At 39.2% G+C, this 17660-nt stretch overlaps 1 protein-coding gene across 6 annotated transcripts in view; it reads left to right on the top strand.

The window, feature by feature from the left end:
* Nucleotides 1-4728: 4728 nt before the first annotated feature.
* Nucleotides 4729-17660, top strand: part of PDE4D (phosphodiesterase 4D) — a 550182-nt gene continuing 537250 nt past the window's right edge. For 3 of the 6 annotated variants that reach the window (XM_051642404.1, XM_051642405.1, XM_051642417.1), the window contains exon 1: nt 4759-4816. The gene's annotated coding sequence lies outside the window, so the exon portion shown is untranslated. Of the gene's footprint in view, nt 4817-17660 lie in introns of all 6 variants that reach the window. The other 3 variants (XM_051642406.1, XM_051642408.1, XM_051642407.1) reach the window with 3 other exon arrangements.

Genomic DNA, 17660 nt, shown 5'->3' with positions numbered 1-17660 from the left:
TATTAGCTTTCTTCCTGGCTGAACATTTAGAGTTAAAACAATCTTGGGAAAAAGCACAATAATGTATTATATCCTCATAAAACAGCATGAGCATATATTTGTGATATCTGTGTTCTGCTAGGTTGCTCAGCAGATTGAAATTTATGGAATGTGTGGAGCAGAGAGAGGAAAGAAAGTAATCTAGAAGAAAAAAGTTAGTTGCAATCATACTTGGGGAGAGAAGGAAACCAAAGGGAGTAAGTGGGAATGTTGAAGTTAAATTAGCTGTTCAAATCAATATCTTCAATGTTTCTTGAAAATGTTGGTTTATACTTTTAAACAAAGCGTCTGACAATTTGACCCAGAGGAGAAAAGCAAAAACCTTTGAGTCGTACTATTAATGAAGCAACTTTGGGCTTGCTTGTGTAATTTTATCTCTGTATTCTTTTTCTGTAAACAGTTGTTCAGTGACTATACTGATGCTAAAATGTACTTCAAACATGCATGTGTGGACTTTCATTGCAGGCGAGCATTTACATTTGTATATATGCAGAAAAGGCTTTAAGCACAAGTGGTAGTGGTTGTTTACATGTATTTGCGTTCTCATGATCAAGGACAAGATTGCTTCGGTATTGTCAGGATTTCAGTTTTGTGCATCTGAAAAAGTAATGCTGTGCTCCTGTGTTCCAGATATATTTAAATTTTCAGGCACTAACACAAATATTCTCCCCAAGTAGCACAGCTCCTGGCTTGTGTACAGAGAACACACTGTTCTTCCAGGGGCTTGCTGGAACTTGCTGTTCTCAGTATGAGAAATGATGGTGTCCTTTGCATTAAGTAATTTGCCGGCAAGTTTTACCTGTCACAATGATTTTGAGAGTTAGGAAAGCTCAGCCTTGCTATAGCCCAGAATCTGAATTACAGCCCATGGATAGCCTGTTAGCTTACTTGGTACAACCTATCTTAAGTATGATCTCACTTTTCCTCTGCCAAACCAATGCAGAACAAAACTTTTTTTTGAATTTTCATGGTCAGAGGCTTTCAAGTAAGGACTGCAAGTACATGATTTGTAGGTTGCTGAACTAAAAAGATTAAATTATTCTAGTTCAGTAACTGACTTGAAAAGATGATAGAGGGAGAGAAATATATAGAAATAGAGAGAAGTAAATTATTGTTATGGAATTAATTGTGTGTACTTTTTTTTAAGGTGTGGATGACAAATATTTTCTTTGTACTTGCTGTGTGTATTTGTAAGTGGTTTGAGGGCAGGCTAAGCGCTCAAGTGGAAGGAGGTGGAAGGTGTCTTTATGGCCTGTGACGGAAGAGGATCTAGATGGAATAAAGGGACTCTGTTTGCTGTGCAAACTGAACTGGCAAAGCTTGAAAGCTGTTTTATACTCAGTTTCACTAAAAAACCCATAATTTTGAGAACGTAAGAGATGTGCATGCCATGAAATGTCAGTAATTGAATCTATGTTTGTCCATGGTTATAATTATCTCAAACAGCTGCCCTATATCTTAAGCTATCTAGTCACTACTTGAAAAATTACAGTTGACTGTAGTACATAAATATCTGTAGGGGAGAGGAATACAGCTGATCTTGCTATACTGAGTTTCAATAGGTAATCAAACCACTTTTCAGTGATAATGTGTCCCCTGGGTCCAAACTTTTTGGAAATGCATTTAGAAATAAATAAATAAATAAAATGTATTTTGTTCATTCTACTTTAGAATTTGAAAAATGTAGGTCCATACTTAATATTAAGCTCCTTAATGTAGTTATTTTCACAGCATTAAAAAAAATAACGTTTTGTCTGTGATATTTATTATTATATACCTGCAAAGTATGTGGTTATACATATATAACATTTATATGCACAACTGAAAGTTGAATTTTGGTGATGATGATTTTACTTCCTGTTTTTAAATCTTATATATTACATTTCATTCAATATGTATAAAACTTTTTTTTTTTTATCAACAATTAGCAGTTAAGAAGTTGAAATGTAATCCATCTATTCTTTGTCTTATGGTCTAGGGTTCTCATCTTTCATAAGCTTGTTCACATCTGACCATTGATGTGAAGATTGTAGCTTTATTAATTTACAGCCAAGGAGTCTGCATTGATTTCTATCCTTCTGCTTCTTCTTTCCTGTCTCATGAGTAAAGTGATCCAGAAGAGAACGTATCTTTGTATGAGAATACATTTTCTACTTTCTTTACTCTCAGTAATACATTTCTGACACAAAATTACTGTAATGAGTACATATGTATGCATACAAACCATCATCTACACACACAAATCTACAAAATGCAAATTATACTTGAAACCACACTTAAATCAAGGGCTGGATTTTTAATATTGGCACTTTTCAGAATCTGAATACTGTATGTAGCTTCTGGACTCAGCTGTTACAGAGGTCTGAACATGTGTGGCTCATCCATTTGAACAGATGGTAAGATCTGTGATGTTCCAGATATCTGCGATGTTGCATGGTGTCTGGCACAAATGTGTTTGTGCATTCATCCACCCATCTTTGGCCATGAAAATGACTGGCCTAGCTCCAGCCATTTGGTATATGAAATTTCTAGCAATGGGCAGCCCTTGGACTTCTAGGATATAAAATCTGCTATTTGCCTCTGTTGTCTTCATGTGGATGCCACCTGTCAAGATATTTAATTATGAAGAGAGAGGAAGCTGTTAATCACTAACCTTTTTAAAAGTAAATTCCCATATAGTGGATATAGCTCAGCATGACTGTATAAATCAAACAAAATAATTAGCTGAGACCTGAAAAGATCAGTTATCAATATGTTGTGCACTTTATTAAAATTAAAAGGTACAGGAATATTGACCTAATTCCCCCCTAAACAAGACCGACTAAATTTATTTATTTATTTATTTATTTATTTATTTTTAATTTAAACATGTATCTCTCTCTTTGAATAACATCTGTTGTTCTGAATAATCTGTTCAAGTTTATTTTGGATTAAGTCAGCTACTTCTGATGACAAAACAAAGTTTGAGAATGTAAACCCCAGTCATTACAGCCGTTTCCTGAAGCCTTCTCCCAGAAATAACACTAAGGCTCTTTATTCAAACACTAAGATTGAATTGCCTTATCATGTGCCTCGCTGTGGGAGTATTGGTGTATAGGATAACCGTGGGAAGAGATAGTTGCAATACCAGTTGTTCAAAAATCACAATATAGATTGATGGCAGTCTTGTAGGAATGTTTCTGTGCATGAGAAATAATGAAAGGTAGCATTTAACATACACACAAAAAAAGTAGCTCTAGAATCAACGTAGTGGGGCTGTATGGCCTTTTATGTCCAGATTTGGAGTGCAATAGCAAAACACAGCAATATTAGAAAGGAAAAAAAGGCAGTTTTCTCTTTCATTCTGCAGCATTTGTTGGCACACCTAGTAGGGTAGAAAAAGAATACGGAAAAAGGTAGGAAATAACACTTTCTGAAGGCATTGGTTGAAAAGTCAGGGAAGATATACTTTTGGAGTTCATTGGACTGAGAGATTTGGAGGTGATGCTTATGGCTTGAAGATTTGATTTTTCTGGAGGTCTTACACTAGCTTTGTTCTGGAATGCTACACTTATGTGCTCTTTTTTAACAAAAGCAGAATTGCTTACTTTTGGATATTATTTCCTGTAGTTTCAGCTACTGACTCTATCTCTTACTTCTTATTGCACCTTAAGAGCAAATTATTACCTTCAAAGTGTGTTACTAATGTGCGATAAAATAATTATACTTTCTAGTCCTTCTTATGAGTCTAAGATTTTTAATATAATCCCTGTTTTTAGACACTCTTAATCCATCTAAGCTATACAGAGCATTTCTTTAAAAATTCCTCTCTTCATTGAGGATACATTCCATCCTCAGAAGGTTTTCATGGCTCATTGCAGTTTCCACTTGCAGATATATTAAACAATATGCCCTGTACGTTGTAATACTCTTTCATTATCTTTCCTGATCACAATTTGCTGCAAGCTGACTGCTAGAAGTTGTAACTGTACTTTCCTGATGATAAGAAAAGAAAAATCTATGTCATTGCAATTTTTTTTTTTTTTTTTTTTTTTTTTTTTTTTAACTGGCATCTGTTGGTGAGCATGTAGTGTTGGAATCCTTAATAAAGTAGGGATGAAGCTCACTATGAACTTGAGGCGCTTCACCCACCCATGTTATACAGCTTCAGGTCCCATTGCACTAAAGCAGTTTAATGTTTATTTATTTACTCACTTATCACTCCAACTCACACAGCCATCTCCCTGGTGGAAAGTATCTAAAATTATGTTGAAATTATGCTTTCTTGCAGAAAATTTCCTGCAGGTGAAATTCTCATAATATGAAATGTGATACATCCAGAATGCTTCAGACTCTGGCAGGGTGGACATATTTAGGGGGTAAAAAGCCAGCATGGTACAGTGAAGAGTACTGGGGAGACAAACCTAGTGCAATCTTGTCTTTTATTCCTACTGGGAACAGCCCATGCAACATGCTACCCTTCAAGACTGAGCCAGCTGGCATTCACTGTCCCCCTGTGCCAGTTTTGCAGCACTGAGCCAAGAAACATGTTTGCAATTCCTGTGGGGGGTCAGTGGTCCAGGGTTCAACCTTGCACTCCAGCCACGTTCTGTTTGACTTTCAGGAGTACAGGTCTATCCACTGTGTTTACTTGTGCTACTGTGTTGTGTTTTGTCTGGGTAACTTCTCAGCCTGCTTCCTACACCAGCTGACCAGCTTCCTGGTCTCTCTGCATTCTTGGGAAGGCAGGTCCTCCCCAGGACAGCTGAAGGGCAGATCCCTGAAGAAAACCCTACAGGTAAGATTAATTAATCTCTACAGGGCAGGGACTGAGTGTGCTTTCCCCTTCCAGGATGTACACTGGTTGGGGCACCTGCTGTGTCCTTTCTACAGGGATTTGTGTGTTTGGGCTGCAATGGCTTTGGGCACCATATGCAACAAATCTGAGTGACCCCAGGGGTGTGTTTCCAGACCAACCCCCTTTCCTGCCTCAGTTGCATTGCTTGTGAGTGATCTAGGAGTTTTGTCCAAATAGACTGAAGATAACTTTGAGTTAAAAACACTGCATTGAGGCTTCGCCATGGGAACTTCATCAAGGTGCTTACATTTACAATATATCACAAAGAAACAGCACAATATATTTTTAAGTATACAAGACGTCAAGCTAATGCATTTCAGTGGTGTTACCTGCTTGAAATTAGGCACTAACCTGGTCCCTTGCTGTCTTTGGTTGGTAATACATTTCAGAGACCTATAACGAAAAGTTTGAAAAATGCAACTTTTTCCACTTTTGTAGCTTACACTATTTTTATATTAAAGACAGTAGTTTTTCCTGTTCATCATAAGGATAACCCATGGGCAGCTTAGTGTGCAGAGATTTCTTTCAGCATTTTGTATTTACTTAGGGTTTTTATCTATTTGCTTTACACCACCACATGCCTAAATACTCAATGCTGTACACATACTTTAATTTTTATGAAGTTTCTCTTTCCTGTGGGGAAAAAAAATTATGATGCTACTTCAGGGAATTAGTTGATATGTGCATAAAATCAAATCTGGATCAATGATTCCTTAGGAAATATGAAATAACACAATGATGTTGCTTCAGAAAGTCAATTCATTAACTGACAGGCTGTGAAAATATCATGTGGACACGATATAACAACATGTGAAATATATCTGACCCTGAAGCTACTACTGAACAACTGAAATGTACAGGTCACACTTTATGTATAAAGTCCTGCTGACACATGCTAAATATTTTTAATTGTGCTATACTTCACGATGATCAGATATTCACTAATGACTGAATTAAAGGGCAGCTGAATTCAGAAGAAAATCAGGTAATTACGATAGAATGTTTGGATCATTAAGTCAAAATCATGGGTCACAGAAAACATGAAACTGTAGCAAAATTTGAAGACTACCACTGCCAGTTACTCCCGTGCAGATTATGCAGTAAGAGAAAGAGAACTGATGAGAGCAGCAGCTTCAGCTGAATTTACTGCCTTGAGGCAGTCCCCCTTAAGGGACTCTGTGATTCTGAGTTCATTTTCAGGTTTTCCAGGGGATTATTGTTCAGCTTGGAGAATATGAAGCTTTGGGAAGACCTTATTGTGACCTCCCAAAATATAAAGATGGCTTAAAAGAAAGGTTTTCCTACCATGGCCTGTAGTGACAGGACAAGGGGCAACAGTTTTAAACTGAAAGGTGGTAGGTTTAGATTGTATATAAGAAATAAATTATTCGCTGTGAGGGTGGTAAGACACTGGGACAGGTTGCCCAGAGAAGCTATGGACGCCCCCTCCTTGAAAGTATTCAAGACCAAGTTAAATGGGACTTGGAGTAACCTGCTCTAGTGGGAAGTGTCCTTGTCTATAGCAAGAGTGCTGGAACTAAATGATCTTTAAGGTCTCTTCCAGCCCAAGCCGTTTTGAGATTCTATTATTATATTTTGATGGTTAAAGCTGTCTCTGTGTCTTCATATATCTCTTGTCTTCTTGTACATCAATCCAGTCCTCACCTTTGACAGCATCTCCTGTATTTTTCTGTGGCAATCTACGGTAGCTTTTCCCCTCTCCTAACTCACTAGCCATGTTGCTTCCTGTCTCTGTTTATTTCCCTCTTTTTCTCCAACCTGTTAACCTCTGTCTCAGTCTTTCCATTTTCTGTCCAGGTACTTTTACCCCCTGATGTATTGCCATGGTTGCTTATGCCTTAGTACTAGACTCATGCAGAACCAAAATCAATCTTGTAATAGTGAGGAGAGTTGTGGCAATTAAGGAAACTTGCCCTTGCTCTGTATTTGGGATGTCAGTCCATTATGACTCTCCATCTGTAGTCATGCCAACTGTTTACCCTTTTCAGTTCCTGTGTACCCAGCATAATATAGAAGTGGTGCCTGCAGGAGTTGAGACAGGACAGAATATGGTCAGTCTATCCAAGTCTTCTGAAAAATCAGCTGCAGAACTTGGTCCCTGTCATGCTTGTGTCAGATGATTTCTTTTCCTCTTCCTCTCACAGGTTTTATTATTTAGCAATATTTACAGGGATAGCTGAAAGAGCATCTCTGATGTGCTTAATTTGTCCAAATTTCCTGTCATAGTTTTCTCTATATTAATTGAATTCTGTGGCTAACCTGTGTCCCAGAAATTCAGTTTGAAGTAAACATCTGTTAAGGGATATTTCTTTTCGAAGAAATTAAGTTTGGCGAAATTTATCAACAACTGAAAACAGATTCATATGAAAAGAGGAGTAAAGGAATTTTATCTAAGCAGAGTAGCTGGAGGTTGGTTAGCAGCCCTTATCTCATGAGACTGTGCAGTTATTTCTGAGAGGATGACAAAACAAATGCTGGTCTCTTCAGAGAGCAGCATGGAAGAGGAGCTTCTGGTGCTGCTCAGAGACATGATGAGACTAGGCTAGATGGTGGCCAGCTTCTCTGTGAGGAACCATGGCAGTTGTGGAAGTATTTGGTACCTTGCTTCCTCTTGTAGCTGGCAGCTGGTTTACACAGTCACCCCTAAGCCAGAACAGGCGTGTGCTTGTTGTTGTCTGAAAATGCATATCTGCATACCAGCATAAGCCAGGCTTGAGATGCAATTGACCATCTGGACCCTCAATTTCTAAAGGATTCTTTCCAAATCAGGCTTAGCATTCCCCTCTGCTTTGTATTCATCTGGTTTAAATTCTGTTTCTTGGGAAATATCTTGCTGATATGTACAGGACAGATTCTGTACAGCAGAAAAGTTTTCATCTTTCCTACAAAGTTGCTTTAGAGAGCAAAGTATTATTTAATCTAAATGTTGCTTTTAGGATTTTTAGGACAAGCTCAAACAAAAATGTTTCTCCCAACTCAGATTCAAATTGAAAAGCATTTTAAAAGGATTAGCACAAGCTTTTCAAAGGAAACGGAGGCTTTAAATTCAAGCTTATGGTTTTACTTTCTTATAGCAAATTTTTTAAGGCAGCTTTGCAAATGTTATGTAAATTTTTATGTTCTATAAATTATGTAAACATTATATTAAGTATTATTAGTATAATACTTGTATTAGTTTTATTTAAAAACAGCCAAGAAAAGTCCAAGATAATACTTTCTGTTTCCTGCATCAGTACTGACTGGGTAGTTAAAGGAATCAGAATAGATTGATTAAATAAAGATAGATATACAAAGATAATTCCCTAGATCCAGCCTCTCCTTTCCAAATAGTCAGGAATAAATCTTCTTGTACATTTGTACATCAGATGTACTGAACGGTATATTTTAAAGCGCACAGAGTGTTTTGAGCTATTTAAGGGAATACCTATTTTGTTGAACAAGTGACCAATGCTTATGGTACTATCAGGTAACATGTTGGAAAAATATTAAATCATATTTTGTACATAACACTTCTTCCTTTTGATTACAGTAGAGAGAATTACAGACTAGATGAGTCTGGAGACCACTTCTGGAGATTATTTAGCTTAAGTCCTTGCCCACAGAAGGGTCACCTACAGCACGTTGCCCAGAATCATGTCCAGTCAGGTAGCTCCTGTAATGTTCCTGAGTACTTTATTTAGTTTCTTTTGCTATATTTATATTATCAAAACAGTTTTCCCATATAAGTCAAGTAACATGTGAAAGTCCCCAGTATAGTCTGTTTGCCTAGGATAGATTTCTGTTGGTAGAAAAATATTTTTCCAGATTATTTTCCCCTAAAAAACTTGTACATTTTTCACAAATGGAACACAAAAATCTCACAGGCTGTGAAAATTCTTTTAAAAGTAAATTTGAAAAAACAGACTTGCCTCAGGGCTCACCCAGTTGTCACAAACACACTGTCCTGAAAGCAACATTATGTCTACAAAATAAACAAAGTGATTTGCAACAAATAACAGTGGGTTTTGACTTTGGCCAGCAAAAACTGGGGCAAACAAGAAAGAAAGAGAACATGCATCCAAGTTTATCCTCAAACAGTTTGCAGAATAAAGGTTATTTTCTTTAAGGTATGTACTTGTAGAAGGAACAGACTCACTATTTGTTGACAAAAAGATAAAAGCTCTGCAGATTTTCATATGTGTATCTATAGTAAAAATACACATTGCCATACTGAGAAGAATGCAGCTTTAAATACCTGGATATTTACCTATGGTGGAGTGCAAGTACTGCCTACCCTAGTTTGTTCTTTACTTGCATTCTTCTTCCTTTATTGAACGTTTGTGTATTGCACAGATGTTGGCATTTTAAACTTTTGAGTTAATCTCAATGCACCCTTTGTCTAGATATTTGACTATGCAAAAGAAGGAAATCTAAAGGTAGAAATGTGTGGAATAAAACTCTTGCGCAGTAGCAGGTAATGTAAATATATTAAAATATTCTTTATCTGATTACATTAAAAGTTACAGGTATTTAGGATCTGCTGTAGAATAAAACAGAAAATCAAATGGAAGACTTTACTGAGCACCATGATCTTTCCAGATATCTTTGTAATGAAAAGAGTTTAATTGCTGGGAGCGAATTCATGTCCTGGAGGAATGCTCCAGGTCATGAGATAGTCTTCTCCAGAACCTATGAGTTAATCCATAAATACTTGGCACTGTCTGTATCCCAGTTGTGTTTTGACAGAATATTTTGCTTTATTATTGTGTGTGTGTGTGAGACCACTTTTCCCACTGTGAAATGTCTCAGAGGGCTCCCTGTAGTGCTGTCATGATAACAGATAGGATTGCTTTCCTTCTTAGATGGCTGATGTTCCCCTCAGTAAAACAGCCTTCACAACCTCTCTGGGCCATCTGTGCCTGTGTATAGTCACCCTCACAGTAAAAAAGTGTTTCCTGATATTCAGGAGGTACCACCTGTGTTTCAGTTTGTGCCTGCTGCTTCTTGTCCAGTCACTGGAAAGAACCTAGCTCTGTCCTCTCTGCACTCTTCATGTTTGTACACTTTGATGGGGTTCCCTCCTTGAGCCTTCTCCTCTCAGGCTGAACAGTCTCAGATCTCTCAGCCTGCTGCTGTCTTCCTCTGGCAGGTGCTTCAGTCCATGAGCCCCCTTTATAGAAAAGGCATGTTCCTGGCTCATGTTCAGGTGGGTGGGTGTCCTCCAGTGCCTATTTTGCAGAGCTGGGAGGGCTCAGCTACAGAAATACTGCCCGAGGGCCTTGCAATCTGCAAGGGGTCACTGCCTGCAAGGCTCGGGGAGCCCTTGCAGGGTACAGGGCATTTGGAGGTGGCCCAACAGTGCGAGGGGATGCTGTTCAATGGTTTTTGCCAAGAAGACCTCATGGTGGGGGAATCAGGTGGGTCCCACTGACTGGAGAAGGAAGCAGTGGACTCAGAAATACCACTTCTCTGCCTGCCAGCTTGCCTCAAAGGGCTCAGCGTGGTGCCATCACAAAGACAGGATTGCTCCTCTCCATGTCCATAAAATCATGGAAGAGATTGATGCTCCAGTTCAGCTGAAGCCCAAGGTAAAGACAGGTGGTGGCTTGTTTGGAAGCTTGTTACTTTTTGGGGTCAGCTTGATCAAATGCCTTTACTTGTGAAAAAAGTATTTTTGATCACCATTGACACCTACTTTGTCAAATTGGAAACAGTTTTCTTTTAAAAAAATAACCCCAAAATGGAGTATGTTGGAAGGGTCCTCTGGAGATCTTCTTGTTCCCTTTCTCTGCTCAAACATGGCAAGGCAGAGCAGGTTGCTCAGGAGAATCCTGCAGGGATAGGGCTGTCATGGCACCTGGACTAGCAGATCTCCAGGACTGCTGTTGGTCAGAGGGTTTGGACAGGCCTGTAAGGGTGCTTGGGGGAGTCCAGATGAGCACAGAGGCCACAGCAGCACCATGCTGGTGTGGAGGATGGGTAACATGGCTGGGTGCTCCACTGCAGCCTGCCAGGCAGAGGGTTGGAGGTCCCTCTAGCTGCGTCACCCCATGCTGCATGTGCCCTCCCTGCAGCCCCCTTCTGCATTGCTCATGTCTCCCAGGCAGATGGGACATAGGCTTCCTGCTGCTACCTTTTATAATCCTTCCTGGCTGTGGTGGCAGAGCCGCTCTGTTCCCAAGCCTCCTCAGCACCTAATGCCATGAGAGAGATGCAAAATGCCTGAGATTTCTGGCATGAAGAACATAAGAGCAAAGAGACCCTGACAGGGCGATAGGAGAGGGGAAGTAAGGGCCTCCTCAAGGGTCTCCTTATTGGCTGGAAAGTGATGAACCATCCCTGAGTGCTACCTCAACACCTGCCTGCCATTTTGCAACCCCCCAGTGAGTCAGCATGAATCGAGGTTATAGAGGGTACCTGTAGGAGGCAGTCAGGGAAGGTGGAAGAACTGGCTGGGAGGTGTAAGTGGTGCCAAGGATGCCAGGACCCATCTTCTGCCCACAGCCCTGGGACAGCCAGTGTGCAGGGCCTGCAGCCCTGACCAGCCAAGGCTCTGCCTAAATGCAGCACTGCCAGTGGAGCTCCACAGCCCTGCCACAGCTCACATGTGGTGCATGTTCACCCACTCTAGCTCTGGACCAAATATGGCAGGGCAGAACCTGTGGCTGCTCAAGAGCGGAGAGATTGGTGCTGTCACAGATTCTCCCCACACATGTCACAGTATTTTCTGGGGCTGTCCACCAGCTATTGTTCCAGTTGAAGACCAACAGACACCACAAATGGGCAAAGTCCCTGCTTCATAGGATGTTGGCCATCCTCCTGTGGATTTGTGAGGATAGTTTAACCTCAGACCAGGTACTTTGGTGGGAGGCTGATGCCCACAAATGCAAGGGCCTGGCAAAGGGGAAGGACTAGAATGCAGGCAGGGAATTCTGGTAACCTTCATCCTAATGGAGCACCCTGGCTCATCTCCTCTGATGGCTGTCATGGGAGAAGAACTCACTTGTGATCTCCGTTGGGAAAGTCCCAGACATGACAGAATGATTGAGATTGGCAGAAATCTCTTGAGGTCATCTTTTTTATCCCCCCTGCTTAAGAAGAGCCTCTAGATAGGGTGCCCAGGACCACATCCAAAGGGTTTCTGAGTGTGTCCAAAGAAGGAGACTGCACAACTTCCCTCGGAAACCTGTTCCAGTGCTCAATCACCCTCACAGTAAAAAAAGTATTTCCTATTGTTCAGAGGGAATCACTTGTATTTCAGCTTGTGCCCATTGACTATTGTCACTGGGAAGCACCTCTTCTCCAGGCTGAACAGTCCCACCTCTCTCAGCTTTTTCTCCTTTGTGGGATGCTCCAGTCCATTCATCATCTTACTGGCTCTCTGCTGGACTTTCTCTAGAACTTCCTCCCGTTTTTTGTCAAGATGTTTGACAAAGGTTCTTAAACCCTTGTTTTAAACATATTTGAGGTTTTTGTAAAAGCTTAAAGAATTGGAACAACAAGGGAAATAAAAAATTTTGATAGGCATGACGAGGAGTAATGAAGTAAATTTTCTGAATGGTGTGACTAGGACAATGCTACTAAGTAAGCACTGATGTTTCAGGCTGTGATTGTACTTGAAATAATAATTTCTTCCTCTTCTTTCCTTATCCCTTCCAATCCTTACCATTGCATATTAAAGAAATTATCCTTCTTTAGCCTCTGCCAGAGGTTGGCTTCAAACTATTTTTATTAAATTCTTTAAAGGATCACAACCTACAGGATGCAATAGAGCTATGTAGTGGTGTGCTCCAGTAAACTCTTACTGCCTCCTATGAGTCTTCAAGAGTGTGAAACTATCTCATCTGATATTTGTTTAGCAGCAAAAGAACCTGTAGAAATGACACCAGGGTCTAGTCAAACTGGAAATTAAAGGAACATTTTCCTTTGGGTGGCAGATTCCATCAGAAAGAAATTAATTTTAAGTCTATATATAGGATGTTTTTGTGAATTAATTTTCATCATTGTATTTTGTAAATATGTATAAATGAATCTGAAAGATTTTTGGCTGTATGTAACAATGTTGATCATGGTTGCGGCTTTTTGTGTGTGGTTTGTTTTTGCTGTTTCCCCCCCACACTTTTATTCTTGTCTGCTTCAAGAAAGAAAGTCAGGCAGAGTTTTCCCCTTTTCTCCAGGGTCCAGATGAGACCTCCTCTCACTATCTGAGATTGATGCTTTGGGGAAAAGATATGCCAGAGAGAGGAAAGAACATATTTGCTCTTTCTATTAGTAGGATGTTTCTGAAAAATATGAAAGCCCTTGGCTTGGAGAAAACTTGTTTGAAAAGGATGTTTCAGTTTGTGAGGTTACTTTTTGCTCATCATTGTAATTAAAGTGAGAATAATTGTAAGAAAATATAATACCATTTAAATGTGTTCAATTCAGTTCTTAGTGGGGATAATGGGTAACCCTCTTGAGAATTTGTCCTCAAAACCGTAAAACATAGATTCTGCTGCCTGGCAGGTAAGGGGCTCAAGATCTTGTAGGTCCTGATAAATGCATTGAATAGAGTTGAGTGGGGTCATCTGCCAAAGCAAAGGGGTTTGCCAGGGACTGTTGCAATCTGGGAATTTTGCACTTTTATTCATCTATGAATAATTTCTTCACTTTGTATGAAGAAGCTTCTGAATTCAGTCAAGTGCTCTCAGGACTAATTTTTTTCCCACTACTGCCTTCTACTTAAAATGCATTGAGGAGAAAAAGCACTCAAATATTTAATTCGCTTGATAAAATAATTCCCAAATTCTCCTTCTTTCTGAGGACCATGTAGGTATTTAGACTTACGCTAGATGTTAGTGTACCCTATCCCATTCTTTGTTACAACACGTCTGAAATTAATCCTTGGTAAATTTCTGAATTTCATGCTGAAACCTGGCCTTGAAAGCAGCTCTCATACCACAAGCTGAAGGAGTGGGGTGAAAACTCAACAAAGTGTATGATGTGTTACCAGTGGGTGAAGAGCTAATGCTGCAAGAATGAAAATTAAATAAATGTATTCTGTAGTGAGGTCAGCTCCTTAAAATGAAGAACAGCCTCTTTGTGATGTCCATGTGCTCTGCAGTGTTTGTAAATCCTGTATTGCAGGAATAAAGAGTAACTGACAGTGCATGACGGAAATGTGATTACAAAGAGGTGATTCTTCTGTTGAGTGCAAACTGAACGTGGTTTTCAGGCTTCTGTAAAATGCCAATGAAGTGGCAGTTTCTCCAGAAAGGGGAGTAACAGTCTGTTTATAAGAAGAGAATGGGGTCACTGTGAGTACACACATCAGCACTGTATTTTGCACTTATAGTGTAAACTTGATACACATATGTGCATGGGGTTTTCTTCTGATGCTGTCTCCAAAGACTGTGCAGAAGTAACTGTGGTAAACAGCCAGTGGTGAGAACTTCGAGGTAGCACTGCAGTGTTGTGTCAGTCATGCCCTAAATGAATCTTGTAAGTAACAGAGGAAAGCTGGTAATAGTGAATATCCAGTGCATTCACACTTGGGTGAGAGTAGTTGTGAAAGGCATGGAATAAGGAAACCTAGGGATGCTTAGCCTGTAAGCAAAAGTTAATGATATAGAGAAAACTCACAACAACCAAGAAACTGAGTTTGACTTTCCAAAATGCAGAAAGGACCCTGCAAATGCAGTACAGACTTTAAACACCGTGCCTACAGGTATGGTATTATGAAGCTGAGAGGAAATAAAAACTCCTTTATATATACCCCATGTGTGAAAAAAAAAAAAAAAAAGATTAAAAAAAAATTGTTTAGTTAGATTTGCTTTTCCTTTTTTTTGACCAATTCAGTATGAGAAAATTAGAGGAAGCAGAATGTGACCAACTAGCTTGAGACTAATTGCAAGCTAGAAATCAAAGATGACTCATAAGCTAATGGAGATAATTTGGTTGTCAGTTTCAAAGTTTTAAAGAAGGGATGACATTTGCACTAAAGCTTAGATTTGGATTTTGTTGACCAAAAATGAAGATGAGGAGCTTTGTGTAGTGGGAACTTGTGAGTTGCTGTGTACAGTCTATGTTCTCTGAATTTGCATTTCTTAGTTTAGCTATGCTTCATCCAGGAAATTTTATTATGAGTTGGGATGCCTGCCAAGATGGTGCCATGTAGGGCTAAACAAGAGAGCCTGATATACAAAGCTACTCAGGGAGAGGGGTTTGTATTCACTACTGTTTCAGTTTGATACATTTTCTCAACTGGCAAAAATTTCTAAACTTCTTTTTAGCCATTTACTGAAGGATGACTTCAAGTGCCTAAACTTGGGCACTCATACAAGAAAATTTAAGGCTGTCTTTTGGACACCTTAAAGTATATGAAGAATATAATTATGTAGGGAATTTATTCTACTCTTTCCTTTGAAAAACCTATTAGTTGCCTATTTGCACAGCTAGGTGTCTAGCTAAATTGTAAACATCTCTTTATTATAACAGAAGTAATGGCTATGTATGTTGGCAAAAGACACAGAAGCTATACAGGAAAGGTGCACTCAAATGGAAGATACTTATTTTTCTGACAGCTCAAGGTTTCTGTTATGCATCTCTCCCAGGAAAATCCCTGAAATGTATTAATAACCTCTCTTCAAGTATGTCTGGCATGGCTGGCATTGCTCATTGGATTTTTAGTATAAAGGAAATGAGTAAGAATAGTTAAAGTAAACTTGGCAGTATGCAGAGAAAATTTGAAAAATATTCATTTACTTTCATGTGGTACCCTTCACATGCATTCACCATATATCAAAATAGAGTGCAAATATCAATAACAAAACAGTTAATAACGTGACTGGCAAAATTGCACTTACTCTTGTGCCTTCCCTCACAGCAACTTGAAATTGCTATTTTGTCAGTGAATATCCTCAGGCTGTTTATAACCAAGTATGACCAATGTCACAAACTGATCGAATGTTATCTTGCAGTCAATAGAGAATAATCTGATATTGTCAGTAGAAAATTAAAAATTAAACCACTATTAAGAGGAAATACAACATGGAAAAAATTAATTAAAGAATAATGAAGTCTTGCTGAACAGAAGAGATCTATATTTATGATATCATAAAGAGAAGACTGTTCACTTATAAGGTTTATAGAATCATTGAATGTTTTAGGTTGGAAGAGACCTTTAAGATCATAAAGTCCAGCTGTTAAACCAACACTGCCAAGTCCACCACTAAACCATATGCCTAAGCTCCACTTTACGTGTCTTTTAAATACATTCAGGGATGGTGATGCCACCACTTCCCTGAGCAGCCTGTTCTGATGTTTGACAACCCTTTCAGAGAATTTTTTTTTCTTAATATCCAATCTAATCCTCCCCTTGAACAACGGAGGCCATTTCCTCTTCTCCTGTCGCTTGTTACCTGGGAGAAGAGACCAACCCCCCAGCAGCAACCTCCTTCCAGGTACCTATAGAGAGCTATAAGGTCTCCCCTTCAAGCCTCTTTTTCTCCAGACTTAATAACTGTTCTTTCAGCCTCTCCTCGTGACACTTGTTCTCCACACCCTTCACCAACTTCATTGCCCTTCTTTGGACACACTGCAGCACCTCAATGTCCTACTTGTAGTGAGGAGCCCAGAACTGAACACAGTATTCAGGTTGCAGCATCACCAGTGCAGGGTTCAGGGAACAATCACTTCCCTAGTCCTGCTGGCCATGCCGTTCCTGATACGAGCCGGGATGCTGTTTGTCTTCTCGGCCATGTGAGCACACCGCTGGACCATATTCAGCTGCTGTCAACCAATTTGCTTTATTTAAGTTTGCCTCATTATTTGCAAGCAAGTAATTTTCTTTAAGTGTTGAGTCCATATGTCTGTTTTATGAGTCTGAAGTTAACAAGCCAGCTTAAGGTATATATTGGTTAAATCATTTGCCTGAGTTAAGAAAATAACTTGATTTATATAATAATCACTGGTTGTATAACTTAGGCTTCTTGAAGTTTTCTGGCAAAGCAGTATTTAGGCCCCTTTGTGTCTTTGTAGTGGCGTCTGAGGCCAGTACTTAGGAAAATAAGTATGCATGTAATCTGGCATTAGAGTTCATATTGGTTTCTCTCCCTTCGCCCATACCAAGGGTGCAGGTCTTACCTTTGTTCCCAGTTATAGTTGTGTATGCAAATAATTGTGCAGCCAGAAAGTTCCCTTCTGCTTTAGGGGAGACAGATGGTAATGTGACAACACCCAATGGTTGAAGTGGAGTAAAGGACATTTGATATATTAAAATACAGAGGTAGAAATAAGTCTGTGATACAGACTTTATGCTCATAGGAGAACAAGTTTTAAAATATAAAGATATAAGAGGAAACGTAATCTTCTGATGTAATGTAGAAATGTAGAGAAGTAGACATTTGCATTTACAATTTTAGAAAGTAGCAAGTTTTCTGTCATTTTATCACTGCTTGTGTCCATAGTGTCCTTTATTCACTGTAACCATAGTCAGGAAAATATTTCAGAAACTTTGTTTGTCTGATGTTATCAATATGTTTATTTGTTTTTAGTATCTCTCCAAAGTGTAGCTTTGATTCTTATGACTTCAAGTACACCATGGTTACAGATTTTTGTACTTTTCTGTCTGGTAAGACCAGTGCAGACAGTACATGGCATTTGTAGGCATCTGATAAGAATCAAGCGAGATGCTGGGTAGCAAATGGCTTTATTTAGAAGCTGTACATAAAAGGAAATGCCCTAAGAAAATTGCTTAGTTGGAACCAGATGCGTAAAAGAAAACATGTTAGCTCATTTAAGACAA

Source organism: Apus apus, chromosome Z (genome assembly GCF_020740795.1).
Source record: "Apus apus isolate bApuApu2 chromosome Z, bApuApu2.pri.cur, whole genome shotgun sequence".
Classification (NCBI taxonomy): Eukaryota; Metazoa; Chordata; class Aves; order Apodiformes; family Apodidae; genus Apus; species Apus apus.
This window is presented reverse-complemented; position numbering and strand designations above follow the sequence as displayed.